Source organism: Schistocerca piceifrons, chromosome X (assembly GCF_021461385.2).
Source record: "Schistocerca piceifrons isolate TAMUIC-IGC-003096 chromosome X, iqSchPice1.1, whole genome shotgun sequence".
NCBI classification, from domain to species: domain Eukaryota; kingdom Metazoa; phylum Arthropoda; class Insecta; order Orthoptera; family Acrididae; genus Schistocerca; species Schistocerca piceifrons.
The window spans coordinates 408,056,096-408,073,723 of NC_060149.1; positions in this window are offsets into that span (position 1 = coordinate 408,056,096).

Here is a 17,628-nt window from a genome sequence, read left to right on the forward strand (position 1 = left end):
CCAGAACAAAATGAACTTTTCAGAACTTGTGCGACAAACAGTGTCATTTTTGCTGTATCATTTCAAAACTCTTCTGTAATCTGGACCTTGACAGGCTAATGAGAAAACTGATTACGCTTTATTTCACTTACGCCTTATTCATATTCTAATGAAGTAAAACATTATAACCACTGGCAACTGCGAAACTGAATGCCACCAATTGACGATGCGGCTATATGATATCGTAATGAAAATATATAAGCGGAGCGAGGACGAGTGGAGGATCGTTTTAATGAGTATATAGCACACAAATATGGAAATCGACTGGCTTAAGCAACTTTGACAAAGGACAGATTGTTACGGTCCAGTGCCCGGAGCTTGGGAAAAATTACGTCGGAAACGGCGAAGCTGGTCGTCTGTTTGCGTGCTACTGTTCGTGAGGCTCTATTAAATGTGGTTGAAAGACAGTGAAACCACAGGTGGGCAACAAGATGTTGGACGTCCATGACAGTAGTATGGTAGAGTTCAGTCTAGAAACCCAAACGCTTCAGAAGTGTTCAAGAAAGGGTCACTGATAAGATAAGAACTTCCAGTCGTAAGATAATGCTGTGATTGATAAGCAATAGTTATGCACTACAGGTAAGGGTCCAGGTAACCATCTTACTTCAAGATCACTGCTAAGAACTTCCAGTATTGGGCCCCATACTAAGACAACTGGGCGAGATCACCCGCACGCCCCCTCTTCCCACTTCTTTCCCTGGGGAACCACTGTCCTGACCACGCACCTTAAACCATTGTGTGAGAGGTGTTGAAGGTCATGACATAATCTGATACTGGGCACTTGTGTGATACAAAACTGGCAGACAAACTCTACCATCACCCTATCTCTCTCAACTTGTGGGAGCACAATAACTCGTTTAACTGCACTGACCTCTTCATTCGAGGTCTGAGCATCCTAGGGAGTGGTTCAGGTTCGTCAAAAGCAAGTTATTATTAACAGCAATTTTTCTGTATGATTCAATAGCGAAACAGTCAGGAAATAGTAACAATCATGGAACAGATTAACATGTCGTTTATTATTAACCATTTTTGGCAATACCTTTTCTTAAGAGTAATTCTCTATCAAGCGAAACAACAAGTTTACTGTTACCAGTTACTGTTTATTTATATCCACAACATGTTTCAAAGGTTTAAACCTCCATCATCAGATGAATTTACATTTGCTAGTATGACATATGTGTGTGTTATGTTACGATTTTTTGGAGGAATTTATTGCACTGTCTATTGGAGAAACAAAACTCTATTTCAGAACATGGATTTGGCTTTTTTTCTTTTTGACAAAAACTAAACAAATTCGAAACAATGGTAATAATAACATAAGTAAGATAGAGTCACAGGTTCCTTTCACTGTCATGACACATGACCTGTATACTGTCATATTTTGTAAAGAAATTTGGTAAGAGAAGACAAGTTACTCTCTCACCTATTTTCCACATACAGAAAATTATGAATGATTTTATTACAACATGATGCACCTTGAGTGAGACTCTAGAAAGTTAACGGCCTGAGCAGACGTTAAGGGAGCCCGATAGGGCGCTAAAAGCATGAGGTATTTTTATGGTTCTTATTTCAGAACATGGATTTGGCTTTTTTTCTTTTTGACAAAAACTAAACAAATTCGAAACAATGGTAATAATAACATAAGTAAGATAGAGTCACAGGTTCCTTTCACTGTCATGACACATGACCTGTATACTGTCATATTTTGTAAAGAAATTTGGTAAGAGAAGACAAGTTACTCTCTCACCTATTTTCCACATACAGAAAATTATGAATGATTTTATTACAACATGATGCACCTTGAGTGAGACTCTAGAAAGTTAACGGCCTGAGCAGACGTTAAGGGAGCCCGATAGGGCGCTAAAAGCATGAGGTATTTTTATGGTTCTTAGCTCGTACAAACGGCATTTTGGGAGTTATAAGCAATTGTCGGCGAGCCCATCCCTCAGTAAATATTGCCTGAAAGGCCCACAGCCGTATAAGGCACACAGGGCAGCCTCTTGTTGAGACAGGTCTCCAGTAGAACAATGCCGAGCTACCTGTCACGGTTCCAGCTGAAGCCTGGGCTGGGGGCAATGGACTGAAGGAACGTGTCTTCACAGTGGAGTCGTAAATTGGGCATTGTGCACAGAGCTACACATAATAAAAATTCACCTGTTTGCCGATGGTGCAAGTGGGCCAGTGAATCACTTCCCCAGCCACCTCGGCTGTATAAGAAAAATCCATCATCTGAGAAACATTTGGAGATAGAATCTTTATTACACCTCATAGCAAGGACTGACAAGCTCCAAGGCACAGGTGATAGAGATAAATATCTATAAGATTGTATCTGTTCGGTTGTTGCCATGGGAAGCGACACAACGTCAAAGAAAATCATCTTCCCCCTCCACGAAAACTTAAAAAAGCCAGTAATTGGTGATTTCCTCTCTTTCCAAAGATGCAGGTTTCATAACTCTTTTCCTGGTTTGACATGAGTTTGCGCTGTTATGTGGGAGGGGAGATTTAGCGCCTCTAGAGCCCTGTGATTGGCTCAAGATGGCATGAAGGCGGTGTCGTTGGTACACTTTGCGGTAAAACGGTATTTTTTTCTGGAGAGGTGCGAAGCACTCAGGTGCTGGACTTTGGTCTGGTAAGAGGAATTCTGGTCAATGGTCTGGCATGTGTGGTCGATACTTGGCACCTGTTCTGAGACTGACTTCACTTGCGAGTAGTTTACACTGGGGCGCCTGTGGTGAAGTTCGTACTGTGCCGACAGTGTGACTTCAAACATCTCGGACTACTCGTTTGCCAACAGCACACTTATTCGTTCTTGGTTTATCTGTCTTGGTTGTTTGGTATCCTTGTGCCCTCTGTCGTTTAAATGAGCCAAATTGGTCCTTGGTACGACCAGCGAACAGGTGTGTCACACACTATAATCTACCGTGATTTCTGGGCTCTGGTAGAGAGTAAATTGCGATCCATCTGCCTGATCGCTAGACCGTGAGATTTTTGCATTTCTTTCGTGGCCGCGATCGATTCACAGGTGCTGTCTCACGTCTCACCTCCACTGCATACATCTCGCCAGCTGCAAGTTACATCGTCACACGAAGCAAACAGGGTAACGTACTGCCGCTCCAGCATTGTCAGTGCGTACCGATCTCAATCGCCACTTTCTCTTAGCTGCAAATATGTAGTGAAACTACAGTAGATTTGATTATTCGAAGTCTGCTCAGCGTCAGATCAGTTCAGATTGCGTTATCCACATTTTTATGGCCAGAGTAGTTGACTCACTTCTGCCACCCAGGATCCTTGTCCATTGTACTCTTAAACCACTTGTAAGTTGTTTATGGTATTCATCCAATAACATGTTTGGCATAATTTACGTCTGGTTTGATAAAATAAATGTTGTTAGTAAATATTACTTCATTCTCAGTCATTTATATTAGTACCCACAGGGTTAACTTTCAATAGCGTCTGTAAATTATTAGGTGTAGGAGCCATATAGTAAAAGAGAAACATAATCACGAAGTATAAAGGATATTCATCATTACAACATTTTTACAGAATAAGTTTTGAAGGATTTGGAGATTTTTTTTTTGAGGTTTTAATACATGTGTTGGAATAAATATTTCAGGTGGTACATAAATCCGATTTTGTCAAGTTTATGTAGCTTAAACTTCATACACGTTTACATAATGATATGTTGCAAATTTTAAGTATAATAATTATGTTGACTAGAGAGGTGAAATATGCATAAATAACATTTTTGGTTTTGATTCACAGACAGAAATGTAAGGCTGGAGGTAGAGGGAGAGGAAGAGAAAGAGAAGGTGAGAGGGAGAGAGAGGGTGGAAGGAGTGATTGGATGAGAGAAAACTTTCCAAAGCAGGGTTCCTAAGATGATATCTGTTACTTGTAATAACTCACTAAAGGTTGTGGCATTACATTGGTTAATGCTTTATAATATGCAAACAGATGCACAATTTGTGCCATTACTTTATATACATATAGTTTCAAGCTGTCAGGGATCCAAGCTGTTGGTGTGATGGTATATTTGTAAATGACGTCAATCTCTTGTACATTTGAGGGATGTCATGGCAGCATAGCTACAGATTTATGGTAAATATTAAGCGTGTGTGTGTGTGTGTGTGTGTGTGTGTGTGTGTGTGTGTGTGCATTGCAAATTTAATAACGTAGGCAGTTGCTGAAAAGAGAGATGATATTATTGTCATTTTTGTCATTTAAGTGGATTCAATTTGGTTTGTTTGGTGTTTGTATATTTGGAGTGTTTCAAGGAAGTCTTGTTTTTTGCCTTTAGGTTGGAAGCGTAGGATGCTGATGCTTCTGTTGTTAACAAGGTGTTTTGTTTCATGCAGTTGGGTGGCTATTGCTGATGTGTGGTATTTTTGTTTTGTTTTTTAGTGCTGCCATGTGTTCTTTGAATCTAATCTCAAATGATCTACCTGTCTGACCCATGTAGAAGCAATCAGAGTTCATTGCATTCAGTTCTGTACTCTTATTGTATCGCTGTTGTGAGGTGATTTCTGTCCAATCTTTTTGCCTATGGTAAAAGATATGTATATACCTTTTTGTTTGAAGACATTGGCAATCTGATATGAAATATTACTTAGAAATGGGACTGTATGGGGATATTTTCTTTTTTTGTGATGTGTTTGGTTTGCCACTATTGAGTATTTTAGGGTGTCAACTATGGAGGTGTTATAACCATTTGCATAATTTAAACCATACAGGCTTTCAGGTATTTCAATTTACCTTCCAGATTTTTTTAAAAAAAAATATTTCCAGTAAAGTCTTGCATTACATTCCCATCCATAGGGTTATAATCCCCTCAATGCACTTGAGCCATTAGAATATGCATTAAACACTGACCAACAGTACATCTATAGGTTCTGTTAATTACTTTAAATGGTTTCCCGTGCTTCCCTGCCGACATTTTGTAGGGAAATTTGTCACTTTCGTGTCTGAAATCAACAAACAAAATAGTGTAATTGAGCCGTGTTTGTTTACAAAGACGATTAATTCAGTTCCTCGAAAATTGAAACTTCCTGGCAGATTAAAACTGTGTGCCGGACCGAGACTCGAACTCGGGACCTTTGCCCTTCGCGGGCAAGTGCTCTACTATCTGAGCTACCACAGCACGACTAACCCGCCTCCTCACGGCTGTACTTCTGCCAGTACCTCGTCTCCTACCTTCCAAGCTTTACAGAAGCTCTCTTGCGAACCTCCTCGGAAATTACTATTTCCATGTGTTAGATACATCCTGAACCAAAGCTTTATACCTGCAGCAGATTGGTGTTCCATGTCATCTAGATAGGAGAAAAGTGTAAGTTAGCATCATCGTCGTTAAGTGGTCATGAAGTTAGATCTTTGTACGCATAAATCGGAATTTAAGATAGTTGAAGTGAACATACCTGTCTATGATGCGCTAACTAACCTTGCAGCGTATCCGTCGTCCACCACAATTTGTGTGCTTTAGTGCATATGTAGAGGATGATTTTTGATAGCTTGCAACGTGTGTTTACAGGACTTTTTCGAGGCAGACATTTCCGAAAAAGTTCACTTTGTAGGTACTATGACTGGGTGGTGAATCATAGTTAGATGATAAAGATAGCAGCCCACACTAGCTTATAAGCTCAGCAGAAAAAAAAATAGTCACCCCTAGAGAAACCATTACAAGAATTACTTAACACCGGGTAATATCGCCCCTGGACTTGATTACCGACTGGATTCAGTTAGGAAGTGAGTCCACAACGTTGTGCAGGTAAATCGTATCCAGAATTTCACAGCGCATTTCTGCCAAATTGATGGGATGCTGCTGTTCCAACATGTCCCACAGATTTTCTGTGGGTTTCAACCCAGGTGACTCTGCAGGTCAATCGAGATGTAGGAGGATTCAGAACACCAATCACATATTCTTCCAGCCAATGAACTTTATGGGCGTGTGTGAGCAATGGCCTCTTGTGAGATGCCCGACTCCATGTATTCACTGCACGCAGATCCCGTTGCAATGTTCTCTTGATGAACGGTTGCGTTGGATCTTTGTTTACGGCGTGCAGCGATATCTTTCGGGTTTGGAAGCGATTTTCACTCACAAGCAGTGAATCGCGTCTCCTGTCCCTCTCAATCAGCATCTCTTTCCGACCAGAATTCCGGTACAAGGTTCGTTTGAAACATGAATGTCTCACTGATCGCTGGTCACGCAGAGGCAGTGGGTGCTCGGCTCGGAACGTCATCTGAAAATCCTTACCGATTCATGTGTGCGTGCGCATAGGAGTGACTAACCTTTTGTTCAGTGAGCTTATATTAATAACACAGAACACAGTACAACTACGGCTGTCTAAGCTTAGCATATATTCTAAAGATACAAGATGGAAACAATGTTCGGAACACTGATCAACTGCCGCTATCACATAGGTACGATATGGATCATGAAGTGATTTCTGTACTTTGATTTACTGCTTATGCCTAAAATTTCGACTATTCCCTCTGTATAAATACAAAATTGTGTATTACCATTTGTTATCCATATTTTTCTGGATTTTTCCATATTTTTCCGTTATTATCACATTTTTGAATATTTTACTATATTTTCCACATTTTTCCACTTTTCCGTTTTTCCATATTTCTCCATTTTCTTTATTTTCCACATTCTGTATACAAATGTACAAGTGTATACACACATAAAAAATAGTTCTGCATCACCTCGGTTCCGAGAGTTTCGGAACCTGTACAGAAAATTGGAAGAGAGATCAACATAAACATCATTTCCACCCTTTTTATTGCTAATGAAATCCACACATTGCATGTTGTACCACCATACAGCGAGACCTTCAGAGGTGGTGGACCAGACTGCTTGTATTGATACATTCCAGTATTCGTTGTGGCATACTATCCACAAGTTCATCAAGGCACTGTTGTTTCAGATCGTCCCAATTCTCAATGGCGATTCGCCATAGACCCCTCAGAGTGATTTGTGGGTCACTTCATCCAGAAACAGCCCTTTTCAATCTATCCTAGGCGTGTTCGATAGGGTTCATGTCTGGAGAACATGCTGGCCACTCTAGTCGAGCGATGTCGTTATTTTGAAGGAAGTCATTCGTAAGATGTGCACGATGGGAGCGCGAATTGTCGTCCATGAAGACGAAGGCCTCGCCAATGTGGTTGCACTATCGGTCGGAGGACGGCATTCAAGTATTGTACAGTCGTTACGGCGCCTTCCAGGACCACCAATGGCGTTCGTCGGCTCCACATTATGCCACCCCTAAACAGCACGGAACCTCCACCTCGCTGCAATTGCTGGTCAGTGTGTCTAAAGCGTTCAGCCCGACCGGATTGCCTCCAAACACGTCTCCGACGTTTGTCTGGCTGAAGGCATATGCGACACTCATCGGTAAAGAGAACGTGATGCCAATCCTGAGCGGTCCATTCGGCATGTTGTTGGGCCCATCTATACCGCGCTGCATGGTGTCGTGGTTGTAAAGATGGACCTCGCCACGGACGTCGGGAGTGAAGTCACACATCATGCAGCCTATTACGCACACTTTGAGTCGTAACACAACTTCCTGTGGCTGTACGAAAAGCATTATTCAACATGATGGCGTTGCTGTCAGGGTTCCTCCGAACCATAATCCGTAGGTAGCGGTCATCCACTGTAATAATAGCCCTTGGGTGGCCTGAGCGAGGCACGTCATCGACAGTTCCTGTCTCTCTCTGTATCTCCTCTATGTCTGAACAACATCGCTTTGGTTCAATCCGAGACACCTAGACACTTCCCTTGTTGAGAGCCCTTCCTGGCACAAAGTAATAATGCGGACGCCATCGAAGGGCGGTATTGACCGTCTAGGCATGGTTGAACTACAGACAACACGAGCTGTGTACCTCCTTCCTGATCGGCTGTCGGACCCCCTCCGTCAAATAGGTGTGCTGCTCATGCATGGTTGTTTAAATGTTTGGGTGGGTTCAGTGAGATCTCTGAACAGTCAAAGGGACTGTGTCTGTGATACAATATCCACAGTGAACGTCTATCTTCAGGTGGTCTGGGAACCGGGGTGATGCAAAACGTTTTTTGATGTGTGTATATTCCCTTAGTGCTTAAATTACCTGGTGTGAGTTGCTATTTTTACCATCCAACTGTAATACAGAGTCTCAACCAAACCAGAGTATATTCAAACTATACTTTATCCAAATGTCAATAATGACAATACTAACTTCCAAAAGCAACACTTATACAAGTATGTGCTGAAACGTAATGCCTACGAATTTTTTATGTGGAAACTCTTAAGGCTTTTTAAATGAGGTAAACGTTATTAACATTCTACATCTTTTATCTTCACATCCAAGTATTTGTATCTCAACACAGGCGACGAATAAATTCTCCCAACGAGATACCATTTTGTTGATACCACCATTGTAGAGTGTTTGACTTTGTTCGTGGAACCTTGATCTCACCTCTGCTCGTACCACTTCATCACTATCAAAGTGAAGTTCTTGAAGGTGTTATTAAGTTTCGGAAACAGCGAAAAGTGGATGGGGCGCCTTCCGGATTGTATGGGGTATGATCGATGACTGTGAACCCAAGGCGTTGGATTGTTGCAGATGTCGCAGCACTTGTATGGATGGGGTCGGGCATTGTCATGCTGAAGAGGGTGCTCCATGTATGGATGAACTGTTTGAATTTGGGCTTTCAGTTTTCTGAAGGAGCACAGCACGCTGTTCCTCCCACAGAGGTATAAATACATTACACATTGTCGCGCTCCACACTATAATTTAAAGACCTCTTGTAGAAGAGTGTTGTAACTTGTGTCAGCAAGCCGGCCGCTGTAGTCGAGCGGGTCTAGGCGCTTTAGTCCGGAACCGCGCTGCTACTACGGTCGCAGGCTCGAATCCTGCCTCGGGCATGGCTGTATATGATGTCCTTAGGTTAGTTAGGTTTAAGTAGTTCTAAGTCTAGGGGACTGATGACCTGAGATGTTAAGTCCCATAGTGCTTAGAGCCATTTGAACCATTTGTCAGCGAAGTGGGAAAATCAACCACGTAATATACAGGATGTCCCAGCTATCTTGTCCACCCAAAATATCTCTGGAACAATAACAGCTATTGGAAAACGACTTTCACCGGTATCAATGTAGGGCTGGGACCCATGAATGTACATATTTGGAAACATTCTAAAACGAAAGCATATGTGTTTTTTAACACAAACTTATGTTTTTTTAAATGGACCTCCTTTATTTTTTCTTCAGCAATCCATAGCATGACAAAGCACATAAACAATGGCGTTGATTGCATCGCAATATTCCCATTACATCCCGAGATATTAAGACGCGAAGTTGACGCTTGAAACACCCGACATGCGCTGCTAGCGCATGTCCTGAGGCTCAGGCGTGAACCCCATACCGCCCGTAGTCGCGATGTGATTGATATGCGTAATCACACTTCCATACTTATCAAGAGGTCCGAAACGAATAATACGGTCTGCTGCCATCCTGCATTAACGTCGTATATTCCAGCAGGTATTTATCCCATAGACTAGGGGTGATGCGGTTCTGTAACATATCTGTGTACCGCAACGTTAGTCACAATGTTAACTTCGCTTATCGTTAATCCGTTACTAAAAAGGTAATGCTGTTCAACGTTAAAACTTTACTTTACTGTAGATCTAGCGCAAGTGACAGTTAATCATTCACTCGTAATAGTAAAATTCATGTTGATGGTTTTAGTGAAACGAGCAAGTGGACTACAATTTTTACCGTTGTTTCGGTAAAAATGTTTTGATTTGGGAAGTTCAGGTAGGACATAGAAGATGAATGTATACATGTTTAACCAATGAGTTTTATTATCACATAATTATCAATGTTATGTTTATCTAATGCGTTAAATGACAAATTGTTGCAAAAAAATGTTTCTTAACATCACTGGGTAAAATGGCCTTTGTAGAAACTTTTACTGTGATACCAGCACTACATACGAAACATAGCGTGCACATCTCATGCTCAAAGCGATGCCCATTGGCTTGCATACATAGGGTGACTCTGCGGATGAAGGATGCCCTACTTCGTGCTACTGTTGCCTCTTTGATGGTTGTACAAGCATCAATAATGCGCTGCTTCATGTCCTCTGGTGTTGTTGGTTCATGTTGGTAAACAAAATCCTTCACTGCTCCCACAAAGAAAATAATCCAGCGGTGTAAGGTCCGGAGATCGGGCAGGCCACGTAACTGGGCCACCTCGTCCAATCCACCTACCAGGGAACTTACGGTTCAGAAGTCGTCGTGCTCGTAAGGCGTTATGTGCAGGGCTTCCGTCATGCTGATACCACATGACCATTCTCCGGTTCAGAGGTATGGTGTCCAAGAGAACAGGTTCAAATGGTTCAAAAAATGGTCCAAATGGCTCTGAGCACTATGAGACTTAACATCTGTGGTCATTAGTTCCCTAGAACTTAGAACTACTTAAACCTAACTAACCTAAGGACATCACACACATCCATGCCCGAGGCAGGATTCGAACCTGTAACCGTAGCAGTCGCGCGGTTCCGGACTGAGCGCCTAGAACCGCTAGACCACCGTGGCCGGCAAGAGAACAGGAAGATTGTGTCGTATAAATCTGGAGTATTGTCTGCCATTTTGGATGTCATTTACAAAAAAAGGTCCGATAATGGTATCTCCAATAATCCCACACCAAACATTAACTTTCCACGGACGTTGATGCTCTACCTGACGGAGCCATTTTGGATTGTGTGCGGACCAATAATGCATATTCCTCATGTTGACAATTCCTTTGTTGGAGAATGATGCCTCGTCGGTAAAGAGAACATCTGCAAAAAAATTAGGATTAGTAAGAAGTTTTTGCTTAGCCCACCGACAAAATGTTACCCTATTGCGGAAGTCATTTCCATAAAGATCCTGCTGTAAATGAACATGGTAAGGATGAAATTTATGACGTTTAAGAATACGCTGTGCACTTGATTTCGACACACCAACTTCACGTTCAATTTGATGTGTGCTGATTTGAGGATTCACAGCTATGGTAGCGAGCACAGTAACTTCAGCACGTTCATCTGTGCGTGTTCTAGGACGATGTCGAGGTCTTGGATTTAAGCTTCCCGTTTCACGTAGGCGAGATGTGAGACGACCAAACATCCGGCGCGAAGGCGATGGCTTGTCAGGGAATCGTCTTCTGTACAGTTGTTCTGCCTGAACATCATTTCGTCCACCTACAACAGGGTACAGTACAGGTATGTAGAGTAGGGTAGAAAACAGACATATTAACTTAATAATCATAATGTTCGCTAACAGTACTATCAACAAACAAGCAATCTCATAACGTATTTCCCGTCAACGTACATTCTCCATAGATCAATGGCATTTCTACCATATCTTCATGTGTGTACATTATACTGTACAGTATAAGTTCCACAACACAACGTTTATTCACAAAGTGTACTACCTCCGTGCCGTCACTAGATTACTCTGATGCACGACTACACTGGCAAGCGGTGTACTGCACGCCAAAGCAACAACAAATGGGATGCTCGGAGGGTGGTAGAGTACAGGAGTTTGCATGGGTCGCAAACCGTAAACAAGGCGAAGTGGTAACTGTGGCAGTAGTGGGAACTACGTTGGACACTTGACTAGGTAGAGCCAGGTCCTGCGCGACAGGCACAATGGGTCATATAACGCGTTAGGATAAATAAGACAACCTGACGGGTGTACACCGATCGGTACTGGTTCATATTGTGTACGTAGATACGTAAAACGTGCAAGAGGGAAACCATTATGTGCTTATGAGAGTTGATGGCAGCAGACCGTATTATTCGTTTCGGACCTCTTGATAAGTATGGAGGTGTGATTGCACATGTCAATCACATAGCGATTACGGGCAGCATAGGGTTCACGCCTGAGCCTCAGGACGTGCGCTAGCAGCGCATGTCGGGTGTTTCAAGCGTCAACTTCGCGTCTCAATATCTCGGGATGTAATGGGAATATTGCGGTGCAATCAACGCCATTGTGTATGTGCTTTGTCACGCTATGGATTGCTGAAGAAAAAATATAGGAGGTCCATTTAAAAAAACATAAGTTTGTGATAAGAAACACATATGCTTTCGTTTTAGAATGTTTCCAAATATGTACATTCATGGGCCCCAGCCCTACATTGATACCGGTGAAAGACGTTTTCCAATAGCTGTTATTGTTCCAGAGATATTTTGGGTGGACAAGATAGCTGGGACATCCTGTATATGACATGTAATACCTCAACTAACATTGAGAACAGAATAAAAAATTCGGCGGCACTACTTTTCAGCACGTCCTCTTATATACACCAAAACGCACACACACACACACACACACACACACACACACACACAGAGAGAGAGAGAGAGAGAGAGAGAGAGAGAGAGAGAGAAAGAAAGAAAGAGAGATACTGCAAGTGGTTACACCTTTGGATGGTAACCCCAGACTTAAAGTGGGTGGATCCATCTTCAGATGCTATCTAAGACATAGTGCAAGAGTAACCACCCTGAACAATATCCTGGGCGAAATTCCAGTGGACCCACCTTCAGACAACTTCTGAACCCAATCCCAAACCTATTCCAGAAATATTGTAATTAGACTGATGTGTATGTGTCATCAAAAACTTCTAAAGATATACATTTGAAATTTACTGTACATAAGTCGTCATAAAGAAATGGCTTTGTAAATAAATCAGAAGAAGGATTGTAAAAGAAAATGTTGATAAGCAATCTAATAACCCTGTTAACAAATTGTACTGCCAAAAATGGTTAATAGTAAACAACAACCTAATTTGCTAAATCATTGCCGGCCGCGGTGGTCTCGCGGTTCTAGGCGCGCAGTCCGGAACCGCGCGACTGCTACGGTCGCAGGTTCAAATCCTGCCTCGGGCATGAATGTGTGTGATGTCCTTAGGTTAGTTAGGTTTAAGTAGTTCTAAGTTCTAGGGGACTGATGACCACAGCTCTTAAGTTCCATAGTGCTCAGAGCCATTTAAACCATATTTTTGCTAAATCATTGTTATTATATCCTGACCCTTTGACTACTGAACTATAAATAAAAATTAATGATAGTAATAACTTGTTTATAACGAACCTGAATCCCTCCCTATGACGTACTAACATCGTATGAAGGGGTTCATGCAATTGAACTAATGCTAAGAGGAGGAAGAAGGTGTTCGCACCATTTTAATGTGATCCCTTTCGTCGAGAGGGATAGAGGGAGGTGAGGGGTTTCCCATAGTTTTAATGTGTTCCCATTGGCTGAGAGAGACAGGGTAATGGGAGGGGTTTCCCGCCGATTTTACATCACACAAGTTCCTTGAGGCCATGTGACCAATATCAGGTGATGTTGTGACCTTCAGTATACCTCTCATAATTGTCTAATGTGTGTAGGCAGGACAGTGGTTCCCTAGGGAGAAGGAAGTGGATGTCACCTCACCCAATTGTCAGTAGGTAACCTGACACTGGAACCTCCTATCAGTGACCTTGAGATAAGATCGTTATTTCCGCCCCTGTCTGCAGTAAACAACTACTGCTTATCAGTTACAGCGTCATCGTACCACCGGAAGCCATTGTCTTACCAGTGACCCTTTCTTGAGTACTGCCTGTGTGTTTGGGTATCCAGAATGCACACTACTATTCTACTCACGCCTCATCACAGAATGTGGAGGTTGGATCCTTGCCCACTATGTAAGGCAAGATGAGCGACGATTTGTGGTAAAAATGGCATCAGAGTACAATGATGGTCCAGCATAAGGGTTTCAGAGCACATAGTTCATCGTATATTGTTGAAAATACGGCTCTACAGTAGATATTCTTACGTGTTCTTATGTTGACCGAATGACATCGTCAATTACGATTTAATAGGCACAAAATCATCAACATTGTACCACGGGTCAATGTAAACGTCTCTTCCGGTTGGATGAGGCACATTTCTTATTACATCAGGCCGATCTTCATGTCTGGATATTCCGTCATCTCAGCGAACAGCTGTTGGAAACATACACTGCACCACGGATGCACGTCAGTGGGGGCTATATTATGCTGTTTGAGGACATTGACCTGGTCTTCGATGGGATCCGTGACAGTAATCGAAGGCATCATGACAGATGTGGACTTCGTAAACATTATTACGGGCCCTAAGCATCCTTTTGTGCTTTCTGTAATCCCCGATAGTGATGGCAACTTCATTCAGGATAGCTGTCCGTGCCCAAGGCTATAATCGGGCTATAGTGGTTTGATGGCCATGATAGCGAACTCATGTCGATGTCTTGATCTTCAGCTTCTCCTGATCTGAAACCCATGGAATACATTTGGAATGCTATCGAACGCCATAAAACACAATTTACGGGAGTTGCGTGGCATGGGTACAGGCGTCTGATGAATTTGGAAATTCGAGGTAAGTGCCAATGGGACCAAATTGTTGAGGTCATCGCTCCCTAGCCATACACACTACTTACTCTAACTTAAACTAACTTGTGCTAAGGACAACACACACACCCGTGCCTGAGGGAGGACTCGAACTTCCGAAGCGGAGAGCCGCCCGAACCATGGCAAAGCGCCATAGACCGTAGGCTACACCAGGCGCCCTGACGTGTGGTGCTGCATACCAAGGACTTGCCGTGTCCATGCCACGTAAACTCGCTGCTGTGTTGCATCCCAAAGGTGGACCAACACGCTATTAAGCAGGTCATAATGTTTTGGCTCATCAGAATATAATGTCTGTTTGTCGGGAGGCGGGAGAGAAGAATGGTGGTTAAAATAGTGAAATACAGTATAAGATTAGAAAAACGAATAATCCGAATGGGACGGAAATTGGTAGATGTGGTGCATATGTACAGATGAATAAATGATTACCATTTCAGAAAAAATTGATGATTTATTCAAGACAAAGAGCTTTACAAATCGAGCAAATCAGTAACGTATTGGTCCACCTCTAACCGTAATACAGGCAGTTACTCGGCTTGACATTGATTGATAGAGTCGATGTCCTTCTGAGGGATATAATACCTAATTCCGTCCAATTGACGGTTTAGATCGTCAAAACACCGAGCTGGTTACAGGGCCCTGCCCGTAATGCTACAGATGTTCTCAATTGGGATCCGGCGACCTTGCTGACCAAGGCAGGGTTTGGCACGCACGAAGAAAAGCAGGAGAAACTCTCGCCGAGAGGGGGTACGCGTTATCTTGCTGAAACGTAAGCCCAGGATGGCTTGCCATGAAGGGCAAAAAAACGAGACGTAGAATATCGTCCAAGTACCGCAGTGCTGCTATGAAAAGAAATGGCATCCCAGGTCATCAGTCCTACTTGTTGGGCCGTATGGCGGGCGAAAGCTTGGTGTCCCACCACTGTCTGGTGTGTCTCTAGACACGTCTTCGCTAGTCATCGGGACTCTATTCGAAGCGGGACATCACTGAAGACAATTCCACTCCAGTCAATGAGATTCCATGCGGAAAGACATGTCTGGAAATTTCTCAGCGATTGTAATCAATTGTTTTTCTGTAAATATACATCTCATCTACCGATTTCCATCTCATTCGGGCAATTCCTTCGTAGTGTGTCCTTTTCTGTCTTAGAGTCAATAAATCATTTTCAGAAGAAAAAAAATTTGCTTAAGACAGTCATGTAAGTGGTCAGACATTTTGACATATTTTACACTGAGTAGTTTATTACGTTTGTAAGCTTTGTTCTTCCACATCATATTTACAGGGGGCAACTAACTAACAAGGAAAGGAGAACTTGAATACCTAAGAACTGAAGGAGTTATTAGAAGAAATAACCGACATCTATATGTCACAATGTGAAACTTGTGCTGTGGTGATAACTATCGCAACAAGAACTGCTTGTAGCACTTTGTAATTGCTGCTCCTGGGAATTAACGACTAAAGCGTCGGAAAGTGCCTCATCCTGCTCACCTTGGTGGGTGCGTTGCCTACCACCACATTCCGACCAGTATATCAGCAACCTGATGAATGCCGTCGCTACTGTAGCAATGTAGCCGACTCACATTTTGATTGCTACTTAACTGTGAGCTCGTACAGTTATGTTATAACGGGACACGTTATAACTCTTAAAAACAGAAACCGATTGAGGTTGTGCAGCGGTAAGACACTCGACTTGTACTCGGAAATAAGGCAAGTCACATCCTCGCCTAGTCGTACGGATTTATGTTTGACGTGATTTCCCTAAACCATTTAAGGCGAATGCCGGGATCGTTCCGCTGACAGAGAACGGCCGATTTCCTTTCGCAGCCTCCCCCAATACGAGTGTATACCCCGTCTCTGATGACCTCGTGTGGATAGGATTTTATACTCTTAATTTGCAGTTTGTCTTTCTAATCAGAATCGCTTCATCTAGGCCCAGTTTGCATGACTATTAGTATATTTTTCTATATTACGCAAGTAACCCCAACGGCATACAAAATGACACTACATAAAGTTATACCCTCTGCTCAAAAGTACCCAAAAACCACTGTGTACTGCGGGATTGGCGACTAGATGTCACAAAATACGGACGCGCCAGCATAGAAGGAGGTGAGGAGTATTTAGTCAGTAGAAAAGCAGCAGCAGTGGAATGGGTCAGTCACGAGGTCTCAGTGATCTCGAACGGGGAACAGTCGTTGGATGTCACCTCAGTAACAGATCCGTGAGGGACATTTCAATCGTTCTAAAGTTGTCCAATTCGACTGTTGGTGATGTGGTTGTAAAGTGGAAACGCGAAGGAACAATAGCTAAATAAATACCAGGTATATCTTATATACAGACGGACAGAGGCCGTAATAAAGATCAGACGATATAAGTAGAAGGACTCACTCGAGGGTTCCAGCTAGCACAATTATGCGTATGGAGTTGATATCAATGGGGTACAATGGTCGAGCAACTCCTCATGCGTAAAGAGCGACGCCACTGGACAGTGAATGACTGGAATGAGTGGTGAATAACGCTTTTCCCTACAACATCTGATGAAGGGTTCGAGTTTGGCGGACGGCTGTCATTTTAGTGCCCCCTACGTATGAGGTTGGAATTCGTGGTTAGGGTGTGGTCGCTTACGGTGCTTAAGAAGACGCAAAATGATGAAGGATATGAACATATTTTAGAGCAATTTGAACTGTGTACAGTAGAGAAACAGTTCGCAGACGATAATTGTCTAGCCGCGCAGAGCGACCGCGCGGTTTAAGGCGCCATGTCACGGATTTCGCGGCCCCTCCCGCTGGAGGTTTGGGTCCTCCCTCGGACTTGGGTGGGTGTGTTCTTCTTAGCATAAGTTAGTTTAAGTAGTTTGTAAGTCTAGAGACCGATGACTTCCGCAGTTTGCTCCCTTACGAATTCACACACATTTGAACATTTTCATGATTGCTTGTATCAGTATGACAATTCCCATTCTCATAAAGTAGCATCTGTGAGGCAATGGCTTGTGGATAATGACATTCCTGAAATGGACTGGTCTGCTCAGAGTCTCAACCTGAGCACGTTGGAACACCTTTGGGATGACTTAGAATGTCAACTTTGCTCCAGATTCCAGCGTCCAACGTCAGTACTTCCTCTGGCCTCCGCTCTTGAGGACTAAAGGGTTACCATTCC